General features: G+C 46.1%; 1 long non-coding RNA gene and 2 pseudogenes across 1 annotated transcript; all 3 read left to right on the top strand.

The window, feature by feature from the left end:
- The first annotated feature begins 2,044 nt into the window (after positions 1-2,044).
- Positions 2,045-3,519, top strand: LOC146178619 (uncharacterized; annotated as a pseudogene).
- Positions 3,520-4,561: 1,042 nt separating this feature from the next.
- Positions 4,562-27,466, top strand: part of LOC146178616 (uncharacterized) — a 29,610-nt pseudogene continuing 6,705 nt past the window's right edge.
- Positions 9,874-19,795, top strand: LOC146178618 (uncharacterized). Its single transcript, XR_014700624.1, has 3 exons — positions 9,874-10,079; positions 10,808-10,915; positions 19,610-19,795. It is a non-coding gene; the product is annotated as an uncharacterized LOC146178618 (long non-coding RNA).

Below are 27,466 nucleotides of genomic sequence, written 5' to 3'. Positions count from 1 at the left end.
CCGAGCTTGTGTACCCAAAGTTTACTGCTGCAAGCCATTACATCACCCCTATTTAATATTTTAAGACAACAAAGAAAACAAATGAAAAATTAAATGCAGCTCTATAACAAATTATGTACGCAAGTTTACTGACCTGCACAAGTACTGCAGCAACAAGCTTGGCTTATCCAATATGTTATTCTAGAATTATGAATATTCGCACTTTTATCCAAGCCACTGATTAGGACTTTTTCTTTATCCAGGTTGAATACTTCTCGAGACTGGGCAGAACTGAGGTCGATTTTATTAGAGTCATACTCAGAAGTCTGCTGACGAAGTCTGTAGAAATGGAGTTTAGTTGGAAAGGCTCTAGGGGTGAAAAATTAGCCTTTCAAAAATGATAATAGGTATTATGTCAGCTAATATCGTCAATTTATGAGTGCATAGTAAACAACATGTCTCATTTTTCGAAATTGGTGCGCTTCATATTATTTCATGTGGGCTTATGCATTACCAGTTTGATGTTATTCTAATGTAATGAATGAGCTCGCTCTTTGTAATCAGCCTGACTACATTGCAATACAGGGCAAGGGCCTCTCCCATATCCCTCCCAGCTTAACCTTTCTGCTAATTTGAAGCAGTTGAAGTATTTGTAAAAGAAACTGGTTCGCCATGGTGCTCGATATAAAACAGTAGTACATGAATCATCTCAAGAAGACACATGCTTACACGGATATACTGCACCTCGCATCATGTCCAGGTATGACTTAACATATATTGCAATTTCTTTCATTCCCAAGAAAGCTATAGTGCCCTTCGCCACCAGGCTATATATCTGACAAAAGTGAATTAATATATTTTAGTTTTGTGCTGCACATGGGTCAAGAAAACACTGGATGAACCCAGAAATAACTGGGTATGGTTTGTTAAGAAACAGAATGCATGGACAGAGTTGAGCTGATTGGGGAAAAGAAATGAGAGGGAAAGCAAACAGTATAGGAGCAGCACAAAACGTATGTAGCACTGGTTGCAAATCGGTGACGGCAGTCAGTGCTATAGTGGACTGCTTGTACGCATGTTTGATGCTTTGTTCCGTTCATAAAATGCGCTCATATTTTGGGTGCGTTTCCTTTCAGAGAGTGTCGCTGTATCCATCGCTTTGCTATGCTTTTATTGCGTACCACGGCCCGTCCTCGGCTGGCCAAGTTAGGCGGTGCGGTTATTTGGTTGTGTGGCCCGATCTCAGCTAGAGGCGGCCAAGCCGGAAGCAGATTGGTTGGGTTAATAGACCCGAAGTCTGTGAGTTGGCTGATTATGTCAGCGCTATCTCGATGACCGATGATCGGCCGTTCTTTGGCCATTGTCAATCCCCAAGCTCGGGCCGAGCTCGGCGGCCAAGATTGGGCCAGTGAGTTTCGGTCGGCCAGAGTGCCAATGGCCTACCATTGTCAGATTACTGGCCTGCTGCCTGGGTAGCCACAGTGTAGCTGCATTGAAGCTGGTGGTGGTGCTAAAGGGCAATGGATATAAGAAACTGCCACCAGAGGTAGCAGGCACAAAGCTGCCAGAGCAGTGGAGGCACTCTCGTAGCAGCCCACCTGTGCCGCTACCTTTGTAGTTTGTGGACTGGAGGAATGTACGACAAGGTGGCCTCTCAAAGCCTATCAGCGGTAGGTTCTAAGACGCAAGGCAAAACGCCCAACCATTTGAAGACCTTTCTTCAAGGATAAGGATACTCGGGGCAAATGTTGGTGAGCTGTAATTCGCCATTTTCAAGACATCGAAAGCGTTTAGCTTGTTCAAGCATCATCAAAACTCGGACCAACACCAGTTGGCAGTCCTTTGCAGTATTTGATGCCCCTCATGCCACATGGATTTTAAGTCCATGTAGCACCAGAAATAGTGTGCACAAATGCAGGGACTGTAAAAATGGGGAGACGCGAGCTTTGAAAGTCCATTTTTCAAAAAGTACATATCTCGGCTATATGTGTTATAAACTACCTTTTCTGTAATTATTGCTTGCCAACATTTTGTGCCAGCGTTGCCTTGCAACTAGACTGTTCGACTAGGCGCCCAGCTTGGGTTAGCTACAAAGCTTGAACTAATATGCCCACATTGTGGAATTGTTGCAAGTTCATGGAGTTCGCTGCGCCAGAACGAAGGAAAGGCTTTCGACATCAATATCCAGGCCATTATGGCTATGAAGCAAATTGGAAAAGGGCAGACAGCTGTCAATGACTTTTGGGCTGTAATGAATGTGTCCCACAGAGGACTTCATCACAAAACCTATCAGAGGCATCTGAAGAAAGCATTCAGGGACCCAGAGACTGAGTGCATAGAGGACTTCTATTCTGAATCGGCAGCTGCTGTGAAGAAGGCCTACAAGGAAATGGGCCCAGGATTTACTAGAGACGTTACTGTAGTCTACGATGGCACCTGGCATAAGCGTGGACACACGTCCCACACTGAAGTTGGGGCAGTGATCGAGTGCCACACAGGCCTGATCTTCGATGCTGTTGTCCTGTCGAACCAGTGCCTTGTGTGCCAGACAGGACCCAAACCTGAAGACACCGAGTACTCAAGCTGGCGTAAGCAGCACGTCTGCCAAAAATATGCAGATGCCAAGTCTGGGAGGATAGAGGTCGAGGCAGCCCTGATCCTTTTCACTCGTTCGCTCGCAAAGCATAACCTTCGTTACACAACGCTGGTGTCCGATGGAGACAGTGCCACCTACTCTGCCCATGTAAAAGAAAATGTTTATGAGCTAGTCCCTGTTGTGAAGGAGGAATGTCTCAATCATGCGCAAAAAAGGATGGGAAGTGCACCGTGCAACCTCAAGCAAAAGAGCGAAATGTCGTTGGGAGGGAAAGGTAGGCTGACAAAAGGTCTCATTGACAAGCTGACAGACTATTATGACTGAGCTTTGAGAAATAATTCCAATGATGTGGCTGCAATGCAGCCTGCAGTGATGGCTTCCTACCACCACATCACATTGACCGATGCGGAGCTATGACCTCTGCCCAGAGGGTGCGACTGTGGTGCCGTCACAACGCTGCCGAGGCAAGTGGCTTGCCACAACCAAGGCACAGGCACAATCTGCCAGGCTATGTAGCCGAGGCTCTGCTTCCTGTTTATCAGCGCCTCTCGGAGCCTTCTCTTCTTCAGCAGTGCCAGGGGGCGAAGACTCAAAATGCTTCAGAATCTTTTCATTCTATTCTGTGGTCAATGATGCCTAAGGAAAAACATACCCCACTGATTGCAGTGGCGACAGCACTGCATGATGCAGTGATAAGGTTTAATGCTGGCCACCTAAGGGCAACCAAAGAAATTTCTCTGTCCATGGGGCTCACACCTGGCCACCTAGCCATACAGCGAGCTGCTGAAAAAGATACCCTGCGCATGAAAAACACTCAGAGGAGAGATCAAACAAAGACTGAGAGGCAGCAAAGGAAGAAAGTCCCCAAAGACGCTGCCAACTACACTGCGGAGGCATTTTCAACCCGAAAATGGTATTTTAAACTTCAAGGGCCGTTTTCTTAGAATGAATTTTTTTTTCCTGGTGTGGCTGCTTATTCCAGCAGTATCTCTAGAACCGCTTATCGGATTCCCTCCAGGTTTTTTTTATTCTGTGCCTGAATACATTTCTGAGGGCATGACAAGCTCATTTTTTAAAATATTGAGTCTGAAATTTATGATAAACAATCAAAATTAGGCTAATGCAAGTCTAATCAGTGACACTAAACTCAATGCTATGCTAAAATTTTTCAACAAGGAAATTAAAAAAAGGGCTCTGTCTTGCCCTGTGGTGCCTATTCAGGAACCTTCATATTGAATTTCATAATGCCAACACATTTTGCAAGTTCTCCAGGCATAATACAAGGAACCCATTAAAACCATTCTGATATACTTCTGTAACGTGAGTACCAATGTGCGCAGCTCCATGAAACTTTGCAATTATTCAAATTGATATGCCATGAGTCTACCCTGAAAATTTAATTCAAATATCTCAAGAAACAAATTAGTTGGTATCCAAAGTAAAAGGACGCGGGGATCAAATCGTGAAATTTGCGTGAAAAATCGATTTTTAGAAAAGGGCAGATTCGGATTCAGCACTAAAAAATTATCGCCGAAAACAGTCTCAAAGTGTGCCTAAAAGATGTTTTTCTGACCGCGGGTAGCAAAAACGTGGCCAAAATCTGCGCGAAAATGGCAGATTTCAAAGTGCAATACCTCCGCGCCTTCACTGTCGCTCGCGGAAAGTTTAGTATCACTGAAAAGCTCGTTTCACCGCAGTACTTCTCCCGCTGGAACCACATGTCTACGATAAAAACAAACGCACAAACACGAAAAAGGCGAACGCAAAACCACAGCTATGCGCCAAATGGTCGCGGCGGCACGGCACGTGGTACACAGCTCACCCTGTGAGTGGCTGCTGAATGGCATGCTGCTTCTCCGGTCGTCTGCTCCGCCCCTGGCTCCGCATGCTTTGAAAAGCCTCGGTAGTTTGTGAATCCACTACTGCTGAACGTTCTACATTTTTGTCAACTCTTCGGTTGCGTGCGGCTTCGTCTGTGTGCCTGCGATGGAGCATCGCATAGGCCAGAAGTACCGGACAAGATATGCGCACGGAAAGCGTAAACGCAAGCCTCCTATTCCGAAAAAAAAGTGGCCAGAAGCAACTGAATTGGACGAACCGAGAACCGCGTCGCTATCCAGTCACTCCTATGTGTCTTCGGAAGCCAACCTGCGCTCGGAATTGATGCCTGGATGTGAATCCGAAGATCCGGGGCCATCAACTAGCCGTGACGTCGTGGAGGAGTTCCACCGCGAGCGAAGTTTCGTTTCCGCCACGGTGAGTGGCGATGCGGCACCAGCTCTTCAGGACGACGGCGAACGTTTGCCGCCTGACCGCAGTCCTATATTTCACGGGCACCTGCATTCGGAACTGATGCCCGGCTGTGAATTTGAAAACCCGGAGTCATCAACTAGCTGCGACGTTTTGGAGGCAGCTCCACCACAAGCGAAGCTTCGTTCCCGCTGGGGGGAGTCTCGATGCGGCACCAGCTCTTCAGGACGACGCCGAACATTTGCCTAAGCGGATGCGCACCATTCAGATGCACTTGGAACCTCAACTTGTGTCTTTGGAAGCAGCCGAGAAGCAAGTGTGCAGCGTCTGCGATACACTTTGCGAGGTGTCTGCAATGGAGCGCAAGTTCAGGTTCGCACAGCGGAGACAGGAAGAATCTGCCCTGGATGAGGATCAGTTCACATTAATACAGGCTAGTGCAATGAATTCACTAATAGGTCATGCATGCTGCCCAAATTGTGGTAAAAAAAGTTTGTCAGTGCAGCATGAGACAAACTTAAGCCCAGCAGTAAAACTGGTGCTTTTCTGTGCTGTTTGTCGCGCTATTGATTCACATTGGTCATCAAAATGAAAATGAGGTGAATATAAGAGGTATGCAAGCCATCAAGGCTATTGAAAAAGGACCCACTGCCCTGAATGACTTTTGGGCTACAATGAACGTCTCACATTGTGGGCTGCATCAAAAAACCTATCAGGAACATCTAAAAAAAAACTTCCAAAACGGGAGTAGAGGAAGCTGCACAAAGCATTTTTGCTGATGCTGTACTCGCAGTAAAGGATGTCTACAGCAAGATGCAGCCATACAGCCCAGGCAACATCACGGTTGTTTATGATGGCACGTGGCTTACACGAGGCCAAACCTCTCATATTGGTGTAGGCTGCATCATAGAATTTTATACTGGGCTTCTGCTGGATTGCATCATACTCTCAAACTTCTGTCTTGGGTGCTGCCGGCGAGCAGTCGAGTCACCCTAGCTTCCAAACTTAGATTGAGCATCATCAGTGCCAGAAAAACACAGACGTTGGCTGAGGAAAAATGGAGGTGGAAGACACACTGGCGCTTTTCAGGCGCTCAATCAGCAGCTATCGCCTTCGCTACACGAACATCATATGTGGTGGCGACAGCCGAACATATTTTGCACTCTACAAAAATGAGGTCTATGCCTTTGGTGCCTGTAAGGAGGATTGCATAAATCATGTCCAAAAGAGAATGGGCACTGCTCTCCACACACTAGTGACAAGGGCAAAAAAAAGGGGAGCCATTGGGTGGGAAAGGTGGGCTTTATATACCCCTCAGTAAGGAGGATTGCATAAATCATGCCCAAAAGAGAATGGGCACTGCTCTCCAGACACTACTGAGAAGTGCAAAAAAGGGGAGCCATTGCGTGGAAAAGGTGGACTGACACAGGACCTAATTAAAAAAACTGACCAGCTACTATGGTTTAGCGTTGCACAAGATCACTGAAATTAGTGACATGCAAAGGGCCGTGATTGCCCCATTTTGTCACGTGACTTCTACAGATGACGAGCCTCATCATGAGCTGTGCACACCTGGCCCATCGCTGCCCGCATCGAGCCCACGGTGGCTGGTCTCACCGTCCCTGCGCCGATGCCAGATGAGATACCAGCTGGTCGGCATGGACAGCTAGACGGAGACGGCGTCGTAATCGGCGGAAGGCACACCATCGTTGCCTACATCCACCTATGGTGACTGGTTGCACCGTCGCTGCATCGGAGCCAGCTGTAGAGCCCGCCGGTCGGCAGGGACAGCTGGACGAAGACGGCGTCGCAGTCAGCGGGAGGCACAACACCATCGCTGCCCGCATCGAGCCCATGGTGGCTGGTCGCACAGTCCCTACGTCGGTGCCAAGTGCGGTACCCGCTGGTCGGCATGGACAGCTAAACGGAGACAGTGTCGCAGTCGGCGGAAAGCACATCATCGTTGCCCGCATCCATCCTATGGTAGCTGGTCGCACAGTCCCTGCATCGGAGCAAGCTGAGGAGCCCGCCGGTCGGCAGGGACAGCTGGACGGAGACGGCGTCGCAGTCGGCGGGAGGCACAACATCATCGCTGCCCGCATCGAGCCCATGGTGGCTGGTCGCACAGTCCCTACGTCGGTGCCAGGTGCGGTACCCGCTGGTCGGCATGGACAGCTAAACGGAGACGGCGTCGCAGTTGGCGGAAAGCACATCATCGTTGCCCGCATCCATCCTATGGTAGCTGGTCGCACAGTCCCTGCATCGGAGCAAGCTGAGGAGCCCGCCGGTCGGCAGGGACAGCTGGACGGAGACGGCGTCGCAGTCGGCGGGAGGCACAACATCATCGCTGCCCGCGTCGAGCCCATGGTGGCTGGTCGCGCCATCCCTGCCTCGGTGGCCACCTGGGAGCCCTCCAGTCGGCATGAACAGCTGGACGTAGACTGCGTCGGAGTCACCGGAGGGCTCAAGACCATCGTTGCCTGCAGCCAACCCATTAATGGCTTTATCACCATCGTCACGAAAGCCCCTTCTTGGAGCTGGCTCGACTCCTGCATCCAGCTACTGACCCGGCGGCTGATCCCGCAGTGCGCTCACTTTACTTCCACCCCTGGGCAAGGAGCTGCTGAAGCCATGCGGGAAGGACTCGCGCGCCACTCGTGTAATGTGGACGCATCGTGGTCGGCGGTGGGAGTGTGAAAGGAAACGAGGGCAAATGACTTTGGGCAGCCTAGTATAGCTGCGCCAATGAGGTGCAGGCACTCGTTCGTGCCCACAGCGATTGCCTGCCTAATCTTCGTTGTGGTTGCAAGGCGACCGCTTCCCTCAGGACTGTCAGTGTGAGGAGTGGTCGCGTGTTCTTTAATTTGAAGGAATGTGCGGCTAATTTTAAATATGCACGCTGCCCTGATGATGGCTGCTTAACTGCTTCCTTCCCACTGTACCCAGAGGGAGAACCAACACGAAGCCGACTTTCTGGCCTTCGGTCGAAACTGACCACGAATAATTGGTGCAGGTATCAGTCAGCACCGGCAAAAATGAAGCCACCACGGCCTCATAAATATAAGCTGTCGAGACGAGTAGCAGAGGCATTCCTGCCTGTCTACCAACGCCTCTCTGATCCCCAACTGCTGGAGAAGTGCAAGGGCTACAAGACGCAGAATGCGGCAGAAAGCCTGCATTCAGTTATCTGGGCACTGATTTCTAAAGATCAGCACGCTTCATTGTTTGCAGTAGAGACGGCAGTGCACGAAGCAGTTGCACGCTATAACTTTGGCAACTTGCGTGCCTACACTGAAATAAGCAAGTCTGTGGGCCTACCAAGATACTTTGTTTGGCGAGTTGGTACTTATTCATAATTATTAATAAAACAGCGCGAACACGAAGACAAAGGACAAGATAAAAGAGAAAGCCACAGTACAAGCGCTCGTACTGTGGCTTTCTCTTTTATCTTGTCCTTTGTATTCGTGTTCACGCTGTTTACCGTAAAAACCCGCGTATAATACGAACCCGAATATAATACGAGGTGAAATTCTGGAGACGCGAAATGGAAAAAAAAAGTTTTTACCGCATATAATACGAGAGAGAAAAAACAAGACATTTATTGAAATCGGACCTCACACTTCAATCACTTTCATCTTCAGCAGCGCTTTCCTCGGAAATTTCTTTGTCGGACAAATCATCCCACAGGTACTCATCATCTGTGCCATCGAGGGCGTTTGAGATGCCGCACTTCTTAAACGAACGGCGCACAAGCTCCTCTGGGATGCTTGCCCACGCGTCCACAATCCATTTGCACAGCGTGGCTGGCGATGCTCGCTTCAGCCGCCCGGCCGGCGTCACTGCAGGCTCACCTGACCGCATCCATTCCGCGTAGCATCGCTTGACTGCGTCCTTGAAGGGTTTGTTGACACAAACGTCGAGAGGCTGAAGTTGTGAGGTCATCCCACCCGGAATCACAACAAGTTCTGTGCGGCAGTCGCTTAGCAGCCTTTTCACCGAGTCGGCCAAATGGCAACGAAACGCGTCCAGCACGAGGATGGATGGAAAGGACAACAGTGCACCGGGCCGTTTGCACCACACTGACTTCACCCAGTCGAGGACAAGATCCTCGTTCATCCAACCTTTTTCGTGGCATCTCACGATGACATTCTTCGGCAGCTCCTCACCTTTCGGCATTGTCTTGCGCTTGAAGATGACATAGGGCGGGAGCTTGCGGCCGTCTGCCGTGCACGATAGCATGACTGTAACCCGCGTCTTCTCGTTTCCAGTAGACCGGATACAAACTTGTTTAGAGCCTTTCTCATGGACGGTGAGGGGCGATGGCATGTCCAGGTAAACCGGCGTCTGGTCAGCATTGCCTATTTGCCCCAGCTGAAAGTTTTTGGTCTTTCGCAAAGAAATCACGTGGCGCTGAAAAGCCACCAGCAGCTCTTCGAAGGATTCGGGCAGCTTTTGTGAAATCGAGGTTCGCCGGCGTAGCGAGAATCCAGCACGGCACATATAGCGATGTATCCAGTGCTTGCTTGCTTTGAAGGCGGAGCTCGGAATTCCCTTTTCCCTTGCAAGCTCCCTAGCTTTTGCTTGCATAAGCTCTACGCTCACAGCTAGATGCGATGCTCGCTGTTCTCGTACGAACTCCGTCAGAGCGAGTTCAATTTCCGGGAATGCGCCATTCTTTGGCCCGCGAAAGCTTCTTCGCATTCCCTTGCACGCGAAAAGGGCTTCTTTCTGTCGTCGCCATCCGCGAATGCTTCCCTCGGTGACGCCAAACTGCCTCCCGGCCGCACTGTTGCCGATGTTTTCAGCAACTAAAATCACCTTTCTCTTAAAAGCAGCCGAGTACTGTTTCCGAGACCCTGGCATCCTGCTCGTTCACTTAAAGAAAAAAGCGTGCACTTTTTCGCGAGCCGTGGTTTGCACGAGAGCACATGCGCTGATGCTGTGCGCACTCGACGACTCAACAACAAAGAGACGACACCTCGACGTCGTGGCCACTGCGGGGTGCGGCCACGTTAGGGCGCCGTCTGCTGCGACCCGGTTGCAGCAGCGGAATGCTTCCTGCAACCGGGTTGCAGGAGCAAAATGCTTGCTGCAACCCATGATGTCTTATCCGGTTTACGAAAAACGTCACATCCGGCTATTGTTTTGTGGGTTTTGTGTTGCTTTTAGTAGCAAAATGGCTGGTCGTCGTCTTTCATGGTGGGAGGCGTGAGAGCTGTGTCGCCGTGTCAGCCGTGTGCTCTCGTGTTGTACGGTACGTAAGCAATTTTTTCTATTCTTAAGATACTTCAGTATGCATTTATTGAGTCATTGCCCACTGTCTAGAGTTCTACATTTAGTTTTCAACGTCTGTGCGCCCGAATGTTCTGTTGACCATTGAGCCTGCTTGGCCGGCAGTGGGCCCGAACGCCCCAAAGGTGTATTATCGAAGGTTTCAATCGAAAGCTCAACGCAGTTCGACACTAAGGAACATGCGGTTAAATACCGTTTATTAGGCCAACCGCACGAAAATCTGTCATGTAAAGCACGCCTGACTATCAGTCTTGCGTGCGCTTGAAAAGGGCGGGAAACTTGGGTAAACTTTCCGCACCTGTCTGGGTGAATAGTTAATGATTGTAACGTCTCTGAGCTGATAGAGGGACTTTAGGAGGTACTAGGACATGACAAAACAACGCGTAGAAGCAGGAAAGGCGAGGATCACACAGGCCTGTGTGGGAAGCTTTTGTTTCGATGCACCACGACGTACTAACCATTTGTGCGACATACTATCATTTTGTGTGGCCCTCGTTGCTATGACGCGGTGTAATGATTTCATACCTCATTTTATGACTGCGCACGGTCAAATGTATGCAGGGCCGCTTTCTGATTACGGTGAGGTAAGCGATTTCGCTAAAGTGCATCAACATGTACTTGTTTTAAATTCAATTTGTTTTGTGTGTGTGAAGATCGCTTATAAGCTGACGTCTAATATTTGGTACGCAGGGACCTTCCTGGTATGTGTTTTGGAGTCTAGCATGTACTTGCTGTTTGCTGAGGCTGAACAAATGGGACTATGAAAGGCGGAGACAGCATATGCTCAAACGCCACAAGGTGAGCCCTGTACTTAATTTCAAAACAATTGCTGTGCCACCGCGACTGGTCATTTGTTTTACATGGGGAACATGCTTGGGCACAGGTCCCCAGTTTGCATAGAGTGCATGAATGAATCAAACAAGCAAGCATTCCTGCAGCTGCAGTGTCCAGCTTGTAGTTTGCAGCCTTTCTTTCTCAGTTGCAATTAATGCATTGCAAACAGTGTGCAATGTAACAGTTGATTCAGACTAAGAAAACCAGACTAGCTCCAAAAACAAACAAATGTTTGCGCAAGATGGAAGATCAAACTACGCTATATTGTCTTCTCAATTCGCTGTGAAAAACTGGCAAAGCTGCCTTCTTTAACGAATGATATTCCTGCACAGGTTGGTTGTGTTGCTTTTTTTTTTTTTGTGTGTGTGTGTGTGACAAAGTTCCTGCAAGAACTTTATAGCTTTGGAAACCACTGTGAAAGATAAAATGAGGTTTGCAAGATTGGCATCAATGGCTTGCAAGGCAAGCAGCACAGAATATACACCCTGCCAATTCTTTAACAGTATCGCTCGAGCATCGACTGTCCGAGCAGAAACAAAGTGGAAATCAGGAGAGGTAACAAGCAGGGAGATGTAATCGTGCTGCTTCAGCGAGTATTGTCTGCTTGGCTGTTCTGCTCTGTTGGCAGCAACCCCTTGAATCGAGTTTCATATCGGAGTTCTGAGCGCGCTCTGCTATGTGCTTGTGGATTAAATCTGTGCAAGCTTGTAACGTTCCAAATTTTACACTTGTCCCTGGTTCTATTTGCAAATACTGTCTCAGGTTTTTTTTTTTTTTTTATGGCAAGAGTTATGGGGAAAGTTGGATTTTTTATTGGAAATGTGTGTGCTTTGGAGATATCATTCGCATGATATGCAGATACTATTGCGGCTAAAAACAAACAATGACAGCTTCTCCGGGCACCGACATGCCTACCAGCCAATTGTGGCAGGGTTGCTTCACATTGATCAAAGCAGCGTAGCAAACGAGGTTCACTGCAGCATCAAGAATTGTGAGCACGCCCTCGCAGTCCTGCATCTTCCGGCGCAGCAGCGCCGGGCAGTCGACGGTCACGTGGTACTGTTAAAACATTGGCCAGGTGTACACTGCCTAGGGTGGTGCCCATTTCGTAGCAGAGGCAATGCCTGCCTAAAGTATATCCTCTTCACTTGACGAGCAAAGAAGCATTCTAGTTTCCCTTGCTGAGAATGGGGAATGCAGCCTCTCCACTCCATCCACTATCTTCTCGCCAACATCGAACACTTTCTTTCCGCTCATCAAAGATTATCCTTTTATGCCAGGGGCCTTGGCGCACGGCCCGCGGAGCTGCGTGATGCAGTCCGCCAGCTCAAACTTTTCAGCTGACATTTTTGAAAGCATTACCACCAGCCCTAATTTCCAACTAAAATGAACTCGGACTTTGTACCAGTTAGTATACATTCATTTTTTAAAAAGCGTTGACCACTTAATCTGCGTGAACTTTCATCTGACATCACTATGCCTTCAAAGCAAGGAGCCAGACATCCTTGCCTTCTCTTTTATTTCCAAGTTTTTTTTTATTATTATTTATTTATTTTGAGGATTATAAGTGTGGTAGTATTTATTAACAGGTGTAGCATTTCAGTACCCTCTCAGAGCGATCCTGAAGCGGCTTTTCTTTTGCAGTAATAGGAGGGCCTGGTCTGACAAAACGAAGTTTTGCTTATTTTTGTTCATTTTATTGTTATTTATTGTACTTTGTTTCCTGTTGTTTTGTTGATTTCTGGCTCCTGGGTCATGAGAGAAAAAGCTTTCTTAATGCAACCCACATAGCAATATGAGTTTGAGACCCCCTGCTCTATGCCCATAATGGCGGGGGGGTCAATGGATAATTCATTATGAGTTTGTCTGAAAGGTAATTGTTTAGCAAAAAGCTACCATATGCCACTGGTCGGCCCGGACCCACAACCTCCGCATCATGGTGTTAGAAGTGTGTGAACGGGCCGCTCCGCACCGAACAGTAAGTGACGATACTGATGCTCTGATTTCCGTAGGCTGTCGAGAGACTGCATTGACTGTTGGTGGCCGCGGGTTCGCTGGGTGCAGTTAAACTCTTCGGGCGAAGGCGTGGGGAATAGATGGGCTTCCCTATACAGCAGGTGCTTCTTGCTGTTTCTTCTGCCTTCGCTCGTACCGAGTGGTGTTGGTGACCACCGCTGCGTCCGTAGCTCAATAACACACTGCGGTGCGGAGATGAGGACTTCCCTTCTCGACTGCACACATTTATTTACACTTGTTTACAAACTATTTACAATAACGTCGTCAGATGTGATATCAAAACATAGAGGGCTAACTGCAACTGGGTGCACGATCGGAGGTCAGAGGCTAGCAGAATCAGACCTTGGCCTTCTGCTACACTTTAGGCCGGAGTCCCTTGAGACCTCCGTCAGCCTAGCCTCCCTCCTCGAACAACCCGTCTGCCCTCGTCTGAGCCCTACCGTCCTCCGAGCCCAACTGTCCCAACGCTCCTTCCTTAGCGCTCAAAATTCGAGTCTAGTCCGTTAACCAATCAACGACTAGTCACTCTGTGGCCAATAACATGCAGTCCTTCAAAATGGGCTGGCCAATCGCTGTGCCACATATACCCCTCTCCTATGCATGTTAAGTAATACAAACACAAAGCATGCACTACGCGGCGAGTGGTTGCGCACACAAACACATACATCTGCGATTTCTCCCTCTCCAAAATCCTCCCACGCAAGAGGTGCCAAGCAGTCGCAAAGACAAACGGCGTCGACGGTTACACTTCTGAAAACACACACATAAACACACACACGCAAACCTCAGGCCCAAACATTCCGATCCCTGCCCTTGGTTGGTTGCACACGGGCGGCGGATTCAAAGGGACGTACAGGCGTCTTCCCATGAAGACATGTCAACAGCGCGTTCTCGCCAGGCCCGTGTTACGCCGCGTTTCGGGATTTATGGCCTCCGCGCCCTCTCCACTCGAACCGGGAGACACAGCAGTTAGCGCCGAACCCACAACCACTGCGCTTATGCTGTGCCTTCCACTTGCACTGATCTGCCTCTGTCGCGGGACGGACAGAGCCGGCAGCGTCGCCCGCTGCCGTGTGTTCTGGGCTCACTTCCGAGAAGCGGTCGCCTGCGTGACCGTCGTAAATCAGCCCGCGTCAAGCTGCCCCTTGACCTTGGCCGCCCCTTCGGAATCTCCTTCTGGGCGAAGCCCGCAAACTTATCTGGCACCGCAAGATTGCCAGTCAGTTCTCAACTTGCATCGGTGCGCATTTTGTTTTTTTCGCTGACGCCCCCGCTCCACGCCTTTCTTCGATCATGGTATATTCTAAGTTGTAATGTAATGTAATGTGGAAAAAAGTGCATTGTTCACCACTGCAATACAGGCTACATATTCTGCAATGAAAAATGTCAGCTTTCTTCGGTGCGAAAAGATGTCGAACGACTTCAGCTATGGTGGCCGGCATGCCAAGAAAGGGCCGAGCTGTACTGTCACTGTTTGTGAGGGGCACTTTGAGCCCAGGTTTGTGTCCAAAACATGGACGACAGAGTTAAATGGGCATATGCTGCAAAGCGTTGCTAGCAAAGTAAGCGGTCCCCACTATATTCTCTGCCTGCCTTGCCTACCTTTCAGACATCGAAAAGTAGAAAGCGAACCACTGAAAGGCAGCCCCAGGAACCGAAAAAATAGAAGATCGTCAAACCTTATGTAGAAGCGTCAGGTGAAGGTAGCACGCGCTTCACACGACACTGTGTGGGCATGGACAGGCCCAAAAGCTGGGTGCGGCTCAACCCACGGGCCGTCTGGGCCGACACATGGAAATTTTTGCTGGACTCGGGGTGGGCTTAAACGTACGGGTCTGAGCCGGATTCGGGCTTGTACACAGAGGGCCGATGTCCTTTCTAGTCACTTTGTCGGAGTAAAATACACATTCGCGGCGTCGCTGCAGCGAAATGGATGAAATGACCATGATACGCTCCGAGAAAGAAGTTTAGTCTTCTTAGCTTATTTATTTACTTATTACGGCACCGCGGTGGCTTAGTCATTAAAGCTCTCGAGTACTGAGCTGGGATACCCTAGTCTGATCCTAATTGGGAGACGGCATTTTGGTCGAAGCTGAAAGCATGGCAGGCATATACTTGATGATGGCAGCTTCATTGAAGAATCCCAGGTGGCCGAAGTGATCCGGACGCCTCTGCTACGGCGTCCTCACACTTTGAGCCGGTTTAGGACCATTGCTCCAGAGACACAGCCCTTTTGTTGTTTTTTTGGCGTCATGTACACTTTTTTTTTTTTCTCCACATGAGAAAATTCAAAACCAAATGTGGGTATGGTTTTCATTTTAATCTGTTGATTGGAACGTCTCATAACTGAAATAGCCGCAAAGGCTTGATAGAGTTTAGAAATCTCCTTGACGATGAAATAAGATAAATCTTTAATGAGCAATTTTTAAATAGTCAATCAGTGTCGTAAACAATTAGGCGCGCGCCGGCCACATTGAACGATACAAACAAATATATGAAATTACTCCCCTCGGTGACTAAAGAGCAGCAGTCAGACACCGCTCTTGCATGTTTTAAAGCGTAAAATGCCATGTGCGGGTTACGCTGGTGTGGTGCAGCGGGGAGTTCGCCTAATAAATTAGAGTAGCGCCAGATGAGGCTGTTTCAGCTATCAGCAAGCACAGGCAGTCTGGTCTGCGATAAGGCGCTTTCACATATGGTCAGTTTTATATACCACTGGAGGCTAGGAACTGGAAACCTCATACAAACCACTGGGAAGGGCCAACATTCGAACGCTTGGTAAGGTGCTATCTTTTTCAAGGTTGGTGTTCAACACTCATGACGCCTCAGCCACAGATACAGTCTTGCTGCCGCAGCGGCGCCATCTTTCTCGACAGAGGAAATTGAGGGCGGGGCCTTCTACATGCAGAATCAGTGAAGAGCATTGCAGCCAGAACACGTGCCGGCCCTGGCAGCGGTGCTGTTGTGAGCTATGATATAACAGCACCTCTCGCACACCACAGGGCGGGCACGCCGCCTGAGCTTCTTGTCTTTTGTCTACCGCCGTTGCCTCCAGTTCACAGATAAATTAAATCGAGAAGAATATTGGCTTTCTCTTTCTTTGACGGAGGTGGTACCTACGCTTGACGAACGGCAGTTTTGGCATGGCGTGCTACATACGCACGCTATTGGCTACTTTGCGTTTCCTCGAGATTTTAATCAGTTATATTTTGCTGCACACGGTGTCTAAATATTAAAGCATCCTCGCAAGAAGTCCTATGACAATTTTTTTTTTCATTCTAATTGAATGCGATTTCACGAATTGAAATCATGGCCAAACTGGTTGCTTTTAAAGGGGACATGGCTCTTCAAGCTATTTTTCCTACGTTTTTCAACAAATTTGATAAAACCTGGTATTCTGATTGGGCAGCTGGAAAAATGGTTACATGTTTGAAATCAGTGCAAGAAACTGAATCAGAATGCCAGGTTTTATCAAATTTGGTCAAAAATTGGAAAATAATTTTAAGAGCCATGTCCCCCCTTAAGCAGAAGCGAAATTCAATACAGCTGACATATTTCGTGGTGTGTTTGGAGACTGTAAACAGCCTAAACTAATACATTTTTTTTTCAGCGAATTTCTAACAGTTTAGAGTTGTCGTGGGAAGACGAAAGAGTCACACTGGCCGTACTGCCCGAATCCGTGAGTCTCACTGCCTGTCGGAGGTTGGGCACACTACAAGCAGTGGCGCGCCGCGCCGGCGCTGCTCGTTCATACACAACCCTTCAGACACCACACTCCACATCATGTTCTACTTGGCACTTGCTGTATTTTATTTTAAACCAGCCAAAAAACGAGACAGGGAATAGAAGCTAACGAGATGAGGCTGGCTTCTCTGTGTCTAGTCTTTTGGCTGGCTTAAAATGAATGATTACCAACTCGCCCAGTTGTTAACCTTGCTGCTGTATTTACAGGGCATTCCCACGTCTGTTGCTGCGGTTTAGTTGAGCACTGGTGAACGCTGTCTATGTTGGGATACATGCAACATAAATAGCTTGAAAGTAAGAGATTGCACAGCCATCATTGTAGCTAGTAGTTTGTATAGCATGGGATGCATAATGTGCAGGTCGCGGACCTCAACGGTGGCATGTTTCTTGTTTTTGTTTTTCTAGTTTGCAATGAGTTATTTTTCATTTGACAGTAGATACACTACTAATTACCGTTCATCACCAATGCAGATTTTTTTTTATTAATTATATGCTTCCTCAATTTCATTCTGTTGGTTTGCATACCTGTGCCGTAACAGAGCCTTTATATATTTTTCCTTTTCTGCTAAATAGAAGAGCATGAGCCTCTCACAGCCTGTGTTGCTTTGGGACGTTAAATCCCATGAGCCAGACCAGCATGAGCCTCGTTTCTGGCAGTCATAGATCTATTTCATTGAACCTCTGTATGTAGACAAAAACATACAGTATTATGGGTGTGACACCATGAAGGTGTCAATCATTAGAAATGTCACAAGTGTTGGGCAGGCATGCAGGGCCCATCATTAACGTGTTAAAATTAAGCTCGGGTGCCGCTCAAGCAAAAACTTGAGAAGCTACTGACAGAAGGCCATGGAGTAGGGCATCTGAAGGGGGAAAGGGCTACCCTTGAGTGCAGTCTATCCGCACTGAAGGGATTACTGACCAGTGCCTTGGAAATTTTATCAGAACAGGCATGGATAAAAAAAATTATATGCACACGATAGGGAGTGGAAATGTGCTGCTTATTGATGTGAACTCCGAACTAGTCCAGTGGTGCTTGAGCACATCATAGTGGTATAGTCCACATTTCTCAGGCTGAAATAGTCATGTTTTTAGTCAAACTTATCGTTCGGGCATCAAGTATGGAAACAAGCATTGCATTTTCTGCTAGTTTGTTCCAAATTGTTTCTAAGGTCATTTGTGTTATTTTAAATATCTGTACATGTTTTGGCTGTTAGTCTTATATTTTCAGCAATGCATTGATCTTTGAATAAAAAGGAATCAAATAGGTTATTTTGGTATGTCAGGTATAAATTATTCAGCTAATAAAATCATTTGACTTTAGAAACGTGCTCCAAAACAATTTGAATGCTTCAAAACTTCAGTTTTAATAGCTTCAAAGTGCTCGAGCCTGCTTCTACCTCTCCAAGTTGGTTTGTGGTTCAGGTCATTATTGACAGTTCTGCATGACTGAATTGATGTCTTGAGTTTGGAGTTTTGGAGGGTTGCATCCATTGGGAAGAGTGAAAAATGCTGGCTGAAGATAAGGAACGCAGCATTATGAAAATTCCGATTGCTATTGGGCAACCATCTCATGGATGATGGCACTTGAAAGCGTTTTGACTGGAGGTACTCGCACTGCTTGGGCTAGGCGAGTGCAGTACTTCATCTTACAGGAGCATATGCACCTAATCTTGGTCGCATTTTGCTTGTTAACGACATGTCTGTACAGATCATCACCTGATTTTTATCTTCAACCGCTAAATAATTTATAATTGATTTTTTGTCTTATCTGTTTCAGGGTGTCTATACTCCATTAACACACTGAATGTTAGTAGTGCTGCTACTGCACTTAGTCAAGTGTTGGTCTCAGTTTGCAATACTTTCAGCTGCTTTGAGAAGTAAGATGCTCATGGACAGCCTCCTTAACAACATGAGCTGGTGTATTTGTGATGAGGACTATATATCAAAGACAGCCAGAGGTTTTATGATGCTGGCATTGTAGCAACTGTTGTGGTGCTGCAGTTCAGTGAGGGATTTGGCCATCTTGTGGTTGTTGCCTATTTGCTGTGGCCACCCTCAAAGTAAATAGCTATGATCCTGTCACATAGCTTGAGAACTTCTTGTTACTTGTATGGAAACTACTGTTTGGCACAAAATGATTTGTGGCTGCTTCATGTGCGAGCGACTACATTTGGGTGGAACAGTTCCTCATTCTTTTTCACAGCCCATAGGAAGGATTTCGCAAGTTTAGAAAATGAAAAGTCCACAGCTGAATTAGTCGCGATTCTGGAATCATGCTGTGTAGTCGACAAACGCTACAATTCGAGAGCAACGCATGTCGTTTAATGAACAGTGCAAGTGAAACTTCTTGGATGCAGCAGCAAATGAAAATGTGCACACATGGTTTTCAAGATGTCTCAGCGTTTATTTATATGCTTCACAACCTACCAAAGTCCGCACGCTTGCGTTATACCAAAGCACAATCAGCTGTCTGTTCTGATGTCTGCGGCCAGTGTTGATAACTTCATATCAGTTCTTTACCACCCACGGTGTACATTTCTGCTGTGCATGTGCACTGCAGTGATACATTGTCGCACGCATGCAGAGAGCACTAGTACTGGCCTTACTTAGGGTAACCTTTTTGCTGTTTTGGCTTTTCTCATTCTTGAGCTATGCTACATGGTGCACGCTTTTCTTTTGGTCTGGTTCCTTTGACGAGTCATGAATTCAGCATTTGTGCTTTTCCTTTTTGAGGGTGTAGTGACCATATGCAAATCCACTATTAGAATATATGAGCTGCTGCATAGTCTGCAGGCCTGTTATCTTTTTATTTAAATTTAGTACGTCTCTGAATTTCTCTGAGTGTTTTGTTATTGTTCTGAGCTTGCATACTTTTGTTTTTTCTCCCCATGACAGCCGATCCTGCACGTGACTGATGCTAGTCGAGAGATCACAACAGCTGCCCACCTTTCAAAGCATGGCATTCCCTGGTCCAAGTTGACTGCTCCCTGTGCTACTGGCTCAACAGTGTACTCACAAGTCTGCACTTCACTTACACACGTTGGCCATAGCTTCTGTGTCAAAATAAAGTATTCCTACCTATGTGCCTTTTCATTCATTAATAATGCACATGATTGGAGTAATAAACACTCCAGTGCCAAAACACCATGTTGACACGCACATTTATGTTTAGACTGCCTACCTTCTGCATTACTTCCCTTTTGTAGCCTACCTAGAAAGGTAAGTATTTACTATATGTGTCATAGAACCACATGTATTTCTGTTATTCCTTTTGAGACAGGAAATAATCTGCAAAACCAGTGAAGTAAGAAAAGTTCACAGATATGTTTCGTAGACAATATTTAGAGGTAAGCCCCAATGAAGATGCTTGGAACTGCAGACGGGGCCTGGTGATGGAAAGGCAAAGTGGGCAGTGTTTGTTGAATTGCAGAAGAGTGGTTTAATTCAATATTTTGCTAATGAGCAGCAACTTAATTGCAATGTCCTTGTCTGTGGGATACTTACACCCATACTGTCACCTCGTGTAATGCTCAAACATTTGGCAGTGCTAATCACTTTACTAAAATATTGTAATCTTGGCCCTTCAAAGTGAATTGTGTTCAATAGCGAGGTGACATGCTTGTAGCAATGAGATTCTAACCTTGGATACCCTCTCAATACGCTATTGCTGTGCCTCTATGCTACTGGGATGGTGAGGCAGCATACTAAAAGGGCATAAACAAAAGCGTGTGCAGTAATTCTTACCATATAACAATAGTTGAAGCCCTCACCTAATTTAATGTGATTGCATTAAAAGGCCATATTTACCAAAAAAGGCATTTTGAGCGACAAGGATGACTGGCAGATGGTATGACCGGATGGATTGGTCTGGGTGATGTGGGGACCATGGTATGGTCCAGCTGCCTACTCGAGCAGCTCTTTTGGCATGAGAAAAACTCATTGCCTTTCAGAATTCCAAGTCAGATGTGTGAGTTGCGAGTTCATTCACATCATGTGATAATTAGTAAACTTACAAATTGGTATGTGTGATAAAAGCGCAAACTAAGATTGGTGAGTCAACAAGTAGCCAACTAAATGTACAGGGATGAGGATACAGGAGTCGTAAATGCTGTGGCATGTTTTCCTTAACAGCGGTGCTGAAGTGCCCCCGAAATATTTGTTGCATTTGCTCAATTTAGGTGTATTTCAGTTTCTGGTATAACCTTTCCCACACCTTTAACCTTTAGGCACAGTAATTGTAAGTAAAATCAGCAGTTAAAAAAATAGCATTGTCAATATGAAAGCGTTCCAAAAGATTGAGAAATAGTATTAAGGTACGTATAGCAGCAAAAGTTGCAACTCTGTACCATCAGCATGCACGTGTGATCCCAGCCATTTTTGGAACCATAAATGAAGTATTAACTTCAGTAGTTTATCAATTCAGTTTCGGGCTATCCTCATGTTTGACAAGATTTTAATGATGAAACCTTCAGCTTAATGCCTCTAGTAGCCTGAGTATTCTGAAGCATAGCATTGTTGCCTTACTTAATTGCTTGGTACACTTTCCAATTTTGCAGTGAGAAATTTCTTAGCCTAAAAAAGTGAAACATTTGGCAGTACTCTGTCAGGGACAAAGCAAGCTTTTGGAAAAGGAAAATAGAGTAGATGTCTCTGAGTGGACACCCCATGTGCACTGTGAATGAAACTAATGAGCAAAAAATAAGCATATGCTTTCAAGCAAAGTATTGCAATGCTTAATATTACATAGAATTCCTCCTGGCACACATAGATTTCATATTTCAAGCTGCCAGTTTCCATCATGCAAGGACGACATCTGCTAGTTTCTATACAGCACCTTCGTGCTTTCGCACTGGCAAGCCACGTTTTGCGAGAGGGTACCTTTCTAAGTGGACTCAGCTAGGCTTAACCTGATTTCCATGAAATATATATGGAAGGGTGCTTAAACCAGATGCTATCAGGCTTTACGTATACCTGCAGGTAAGAGCCCTGCCAACTACTATTTTTAATAAAGAAAATTTGATATATCTAGTCGTCACTTAGAGTTTGTCATACATACTCCCTCAAGCACAATTAACAGTGTTCTGATCGAGCTGCTTGATTGATACTAAAAAGGAAAACGCAGCGCTGACACCAAACATGAACGGGCCACTGCTCAATTAAAACGCCTGGAGAGAGTGCAACGTAAGTCGTTGTTGTTGTTGTTGTTGTCCAAATAACTTATGGCACATACCCACAGAGGGGGATCGGCCAAGAATTGGGTAGCAAAGAATTTTTTTTTTAATATACTTGCATAAAAAAAAAATGATTTGAGGGGTAGAGCAAAGGAAACAAAACGGGAGATAAGTGAAATATAAAATGAAAAGTGGTAACACTCACGGGAGATTGACACTACAATTTTAGAGCAAGTGATGTTTAAATATTTAGCAAGGCAAACGATTTGAGCCCAGTAAAAAATTTTGCATGGCAGTTAACACAGACCTGTGACTGTGCCCAAGGATTGTGGCGCCAAATGATAACAATGTCGGGCTGCTTAAACTAAGGCCAAGCTGTTGCAATGGCCTTTCCATCAACTGCTTTCTCAGCGTAGTAAAGCGGCGGCAAAACAATAAAAAGTGATCTAATGTTTCTTGTTCACCGCAAAATGCGCAGACGGGAGACAGTGCCAAACCAGACCTGTAAAGATAGAAATTTAAAGGTGGGATACGGCATCGCAGCCTTGTTAGTGAAATCTCAAGTTGCCGTGAATGACATAATTTTCTATTCCAAGAATAATTTAGATGCAGGTAGTCATCAGATCTTAAAAGATGTCCATTTTTCATATTTAATAGGACGTTTCTTCGAAACCTCGCTGCGGTGATGTACGCGGTCGCCGGAAGGATAGATAATACGGGGCCATTAAGGGACTCCTTTGCCAAATTGTCAGCATATTCATTTAAAGTCACATTGCTGTGGCCTGGAACCCATACCATATGTACAATTTTCAAATGTCTAGGGATCAGGGAGACAAAGGTTTTTACTATTGCAGAATCCACCGACGAAGAGAGAGATGAACACAAGGATAGAGAGTCGGAAATTACTGCCACTTTAGAAAAAGAGGAGTCTAATTTTCGTAAAGCGAGTACCACCGCCAGAAACTCTGCCTCAAAAATTGGGGTGAAGTCCGGAAGCCGGACAGAAAAAGACCAGTCTAAATGTGGACAATATATACCCACACCCGCCTTTTCATTACTTTGACATGCGTCAGTAGCTACAACTAAACTAGCAGAAAGACTTCTTAAATGGTCTTCTAATAATCCGTTTAGAATAACGGATGATAAGTTTTTAGCATTATTCGGGAATATGTCGTCAAAGACAATTTTAATAGATGAACCGATGGTTTGTATGGGTAGAATACTAGGAAGGGAAACATTTAAAGGGTCCAGCAAATTTTTGACCATAACAACCTGCGGGGTGTGAAATTTAGACCAATGGACACCGAAAAAGGAGGTCGGTTGACAGCAAAAAATAGACATAGATCGGTGAAACTCTGATTCGTATATCCTTAAGTACGTCTGAACGGTTAGAATTTGTAATCTATATATCAAGGGTGGAATCCGGGCTTCAAGGTAGAGCACATTGTTGGCAACAAATTTTGGAAGTCCCAGACACGACCTAAGTGCTTCTCGCTCCAACAGAACTAGCGGTCGAATTTTATAAGTTGCTGATCCAGAAAACAAGACTGAACCAAACTCTAAAATTGGACGCACATACATAATATAAATCATTAAAAGGACATCTCTCCGCATTCCAGACCTGGGACGACTAATTCAGCGCAACATGCCCACGGCCCGAGCCCCTTTCGTAGCAATATGGTTAATGTGGGGCTGCCATGAAAGATTATCATCATAAGTGACCCCTAAATACTTTAATGATTTAACCTGTGGTATTATTTGCTGCTGATACATTACAGACAGACTTACAGAATCTTTTATGTTAAATACGAGGACTGCGCTTTTGTTGACATTTAATGTGAGACGCAAGCCACACAACCAATTCTCAATAGAGTTTAGGTACGTTTGCAAGTGGAGATAAAGGGATTGAATATCCGATGCAGTTGCAAAAAACGCAATATCATCCGCATATACGTAAGTGCGAACGTCATAATTAACTGGTATTGAGCTGAGTAGTATGTTGAAAAGGACTGGTGAAAGGACTGCTCCTTGCGGCACTCCCCTGGCTTGCTTATATCTGCCAGAATGGACGCCATTTAGTGCACAGTAAAACTCTCGGTTTTGGAGGAATTCAGATATCCAGTCAACTTCAACGTAAGTCAACTTCATCCCTTTCACTTCTTCCTTGTCGACTGCGACGTAAAATATCGGCAGCACTTGTGCAGTGCTCAACCTCTACAGACCGAGCATGCTATCTGGTCATCGACTGGAAGCTGTCGGCCGGCGCATCGTCGCCGTCGGTTCTCCCAGCGACGCCACGCCCTCCGCGGCACGGATTCAACCCTCTTTCCAGTTTGGTTGCTAATGGACATCAATTTTCGCTGATTATTGTACTAAGCAGGTAAGCCCAGCTCTACTAATTGAGCACATAATTAAAATATTTTATCGAGTTCAGTTTACAGCGCAGCCCTATGGCAGTCGCGTAACCAGCGAAGCGAATAAAGAGCACATCAGAGGAAGAAAGTTCGGCGATGCACTCTGATGCATATCTTACGCATTGGATTTGTTAGAGACGACCATGGAATAATTTAAACAACACGGTCATTTGGCTGCTGGATGTACCATTGCTTGTAAATCCGGCCGCGCAAAATATATAGTAAAAAAATTTACTTCTTTTTCCATATTTTATGTTCACAACAAACATATGCATAACCACGCACTGAGATCAAGTGCCACATGAAAATTCGCGCTTCCACTTCAGTTCGAATAATAGCTCTCGAGGTCAAATGTTCGAATGAGTCGCGTTACATATGCTGTGTATGCGAGGTGGGTACGTGGGGGACGAATTAAACTGCACTGCAAAAGATGGTTTGGTTTGGTTTATGAGGTCCCGAAGCAACTCGATCAGGCTGTGAGATACGCCGTATATAGTGGAAGGCTCCGAGAATTTCGACCATCTGGCTGGGTTTTTACCGTACCGCGCAGTACACGCGGGCGCCTTGTTAGTATTCGCTCCCATCGAAAAGCAGTCACCCCAGTCAGGATTGAATCCCACACCCTTGGACACAGAAGTCGAGTACGTCAACTGCACCAGCACAGCGGGGGAGGGAGAAGACACTGTTGCGTTGTTGGGTGCTTGGTTTTGCCCGCGGCTGCTACGTTTTTGTGGCATGGCCATGCAGTCCCGTTCCACCTAGCTTCCACTGGGACATCGCAATTCAGTCTCGACTTCCTATAAAATCGCAACCATGCAATTCCTGCCACGAAGTCGCCTCCTGGTCGAATTAGCATGGCTTACCCTGCTCGAGTCGCCAGACAGTTCGTTTATACACGCTGGCCAACAAAGACGTACAGGATCTGTTGGCTCTTAAATGATCACAACGGTGCACTGCAATGCCGATCGACGCCACGTACACGCTTACGGGCGGCATGCAATTCGTTGCAGCCTCCGCTGCTGCGGGTGCGAGTCGTGAAAAAAGAAACTATGCCGGGACTGCGGGCATTGCAGAATTAACATGCAGTTTCACGGGTTGGTTTGGCTGGAGGCTTTTAATTGTGCCCGTGTATGCGGTGCGATAACAATTAATTAAGCAGGCGCTGGTATATAACTGACAATACTTTTTAACTAGTCATGCGCACTAGCGCCTCATTTACTAACAGCTATAGGTTTGCTGAGGTCGCAATTATAATATCTATATCAGTCTTTTAAATTTTGGAACCACCATTATCGTCCCCGCTTTTAGCACGCGAATTTAGGCCGCGTATGGCAGAAAACGAAACCTCTCGGTCGAGGAAAATTTAGTACGCGCGGCATATATATGTACGGGTGTACGTTGTACGATCGCTTCGCTAGCCATTCCTCCCGGGCGCTCCCGAACATTATGAAAGGAGTGACACCCGCGGCGGTGCGTGGCGCGTATTCAGCATGCATGACTAGCGTGGCGATTTGCGCTCACCCGCTGTATAGTTTCGGTTTCGCCTGTGTACGGCTGGAACTACCCGAGCAGGTAGCGTAGATGGCAGCGTACTGCTCCGAAGTTGTCACTTGCTCCTTCTTAGCGCACAGGAGGGACGGCAAGCTTCGAGAGCAAGGTATACCCGCACATATGAAACGGGCTCATAAGAGAGCCAGGTCGAAAAAATAGAGAAGGTTATGGCCAGGTACGCGCTCGATCATCACAGTGGTTTCAATTTAGCCCGCGCATAAAAATTTCTTGCGTTAAATACGCCAACAGAATTATGTTTTGGGAAAGTTTACACTGATATAGATACTGACATGGGCGTCGACATGACCCCCTGCATAATGCCAACAGATTCTTATTCACTGAAATTGCATTGTCAGAACACTTAGTGACATAATTTGTTCATTCTAGAAGGACAAACTCGTGGAAGTTTAAATTTTGAGTCTTGTGCTATTAAATTAAGGAAAAAAGTATGGGAGATGGAATAAACCCCACCCTTTACAACCCCCTTTACTGATACATTATCACCAGGTTTGATTTGGTTGTTTAATCTGATGCAAAAATTCATAAGAATAGCAATAAATGGACAGCAGAAGACAATTAAGTAGTTCAGTTTGGTAGTTAAAATCTTAAGGGTCACTGTATCAAATGCCTTTTGAAGATTAAGAAAAGGTAGCTAATTTTATTTGAGTTGAACGTGCCCATGCTTCTCATTTAGTGAATCAGTATATATAAAACATTCCTCATCACCTGATGGGCCAGCTCATCAAGACACTTACAGTAATTGCTTAACTGTGGCTGCTTCCTCTTTGTATGAAATAAATAACTTGAATTTGAGGCAATAATTTCTAAGAAAGGAAAAGGCGCGAGTACTGAGTCATCAAAAGTGCCTTAAAATTGAGATACTCGCTTAAAATCAAGAGACTTAGCTGCAATATATGCAGCCAAAGAAGAAACAGAAAAAGGCTTTTGAAAATAAGTGATTTTAATAGCACCCTCAAAATTCAGCAAGAGTACTGGGCAATTTTAGAGTGTATGGTTAAAGCAGAATTCATTTTACCCAAATTTAATACTCAACTTGGCTGTTCTGCCAATGCCAAATTTTTCTAAAAAATTGCAACACTTAGAAGCACAAAAAAAGTCTAGCCCTGAAGGCTTTTGCTTTCTTTTCTAGAATGCATTCATACCTTCAGTTAGAAATGTTAAGGTATACAAGCACGATCAAACGCGACCATTCAGAGCTTCTTTGGAACTATCCAAAATATAAGTTATGAACTGCAAAATAAAATGACCCACGTTTAAGGTCTAATTGTGTTTTTTAAGTTTCGCTTTCAGCCATGCTGGTCCCTGTAGACCTTTCCTCAACTCTTTAAAGTGTACTTCAAGACCTAGTAGAAGTAGTAGTAATAAACTTTATTTGGCTACAAAAATGAGTGCCAAAGAGGTCTGCAACTTGTAGAACCAGGGCCATCTGTCACTTCGACATGGAGGACTCCAGCCAGGTACACCAATTAAAAGGAGGAGAGTCAAGATAAATGGGGGACTGAATGGCAATGGTGCAAAGGAAAAGCAGTGTTCTAGGTTAATGCAAATGAGAGATATAGTTGGGACAAGATGCTTTAGGTGGAAACGGTAAAGAA

This window comes from Amblyomma maculatum, chromosome 9 (genome assembly GCF_055883805.1).
Source record: "Amblyomma maculatum isolate TAMU_Amacu chromosome 9, ASM5588380v1, whole genome shotgun sequence".
NCBI classification, from domain to species: domain Eukaryota; kingdom Metazoa; phylum Arthropoda; class Arachnida; order Ixodida; family Ixodidae; genus Amblyomma; species Amblyomma maculatum.
Note: the sequence above shows the minus strand (reverse complement) of the source record. Positions and strands in the feature narration are given on the sequence as shown.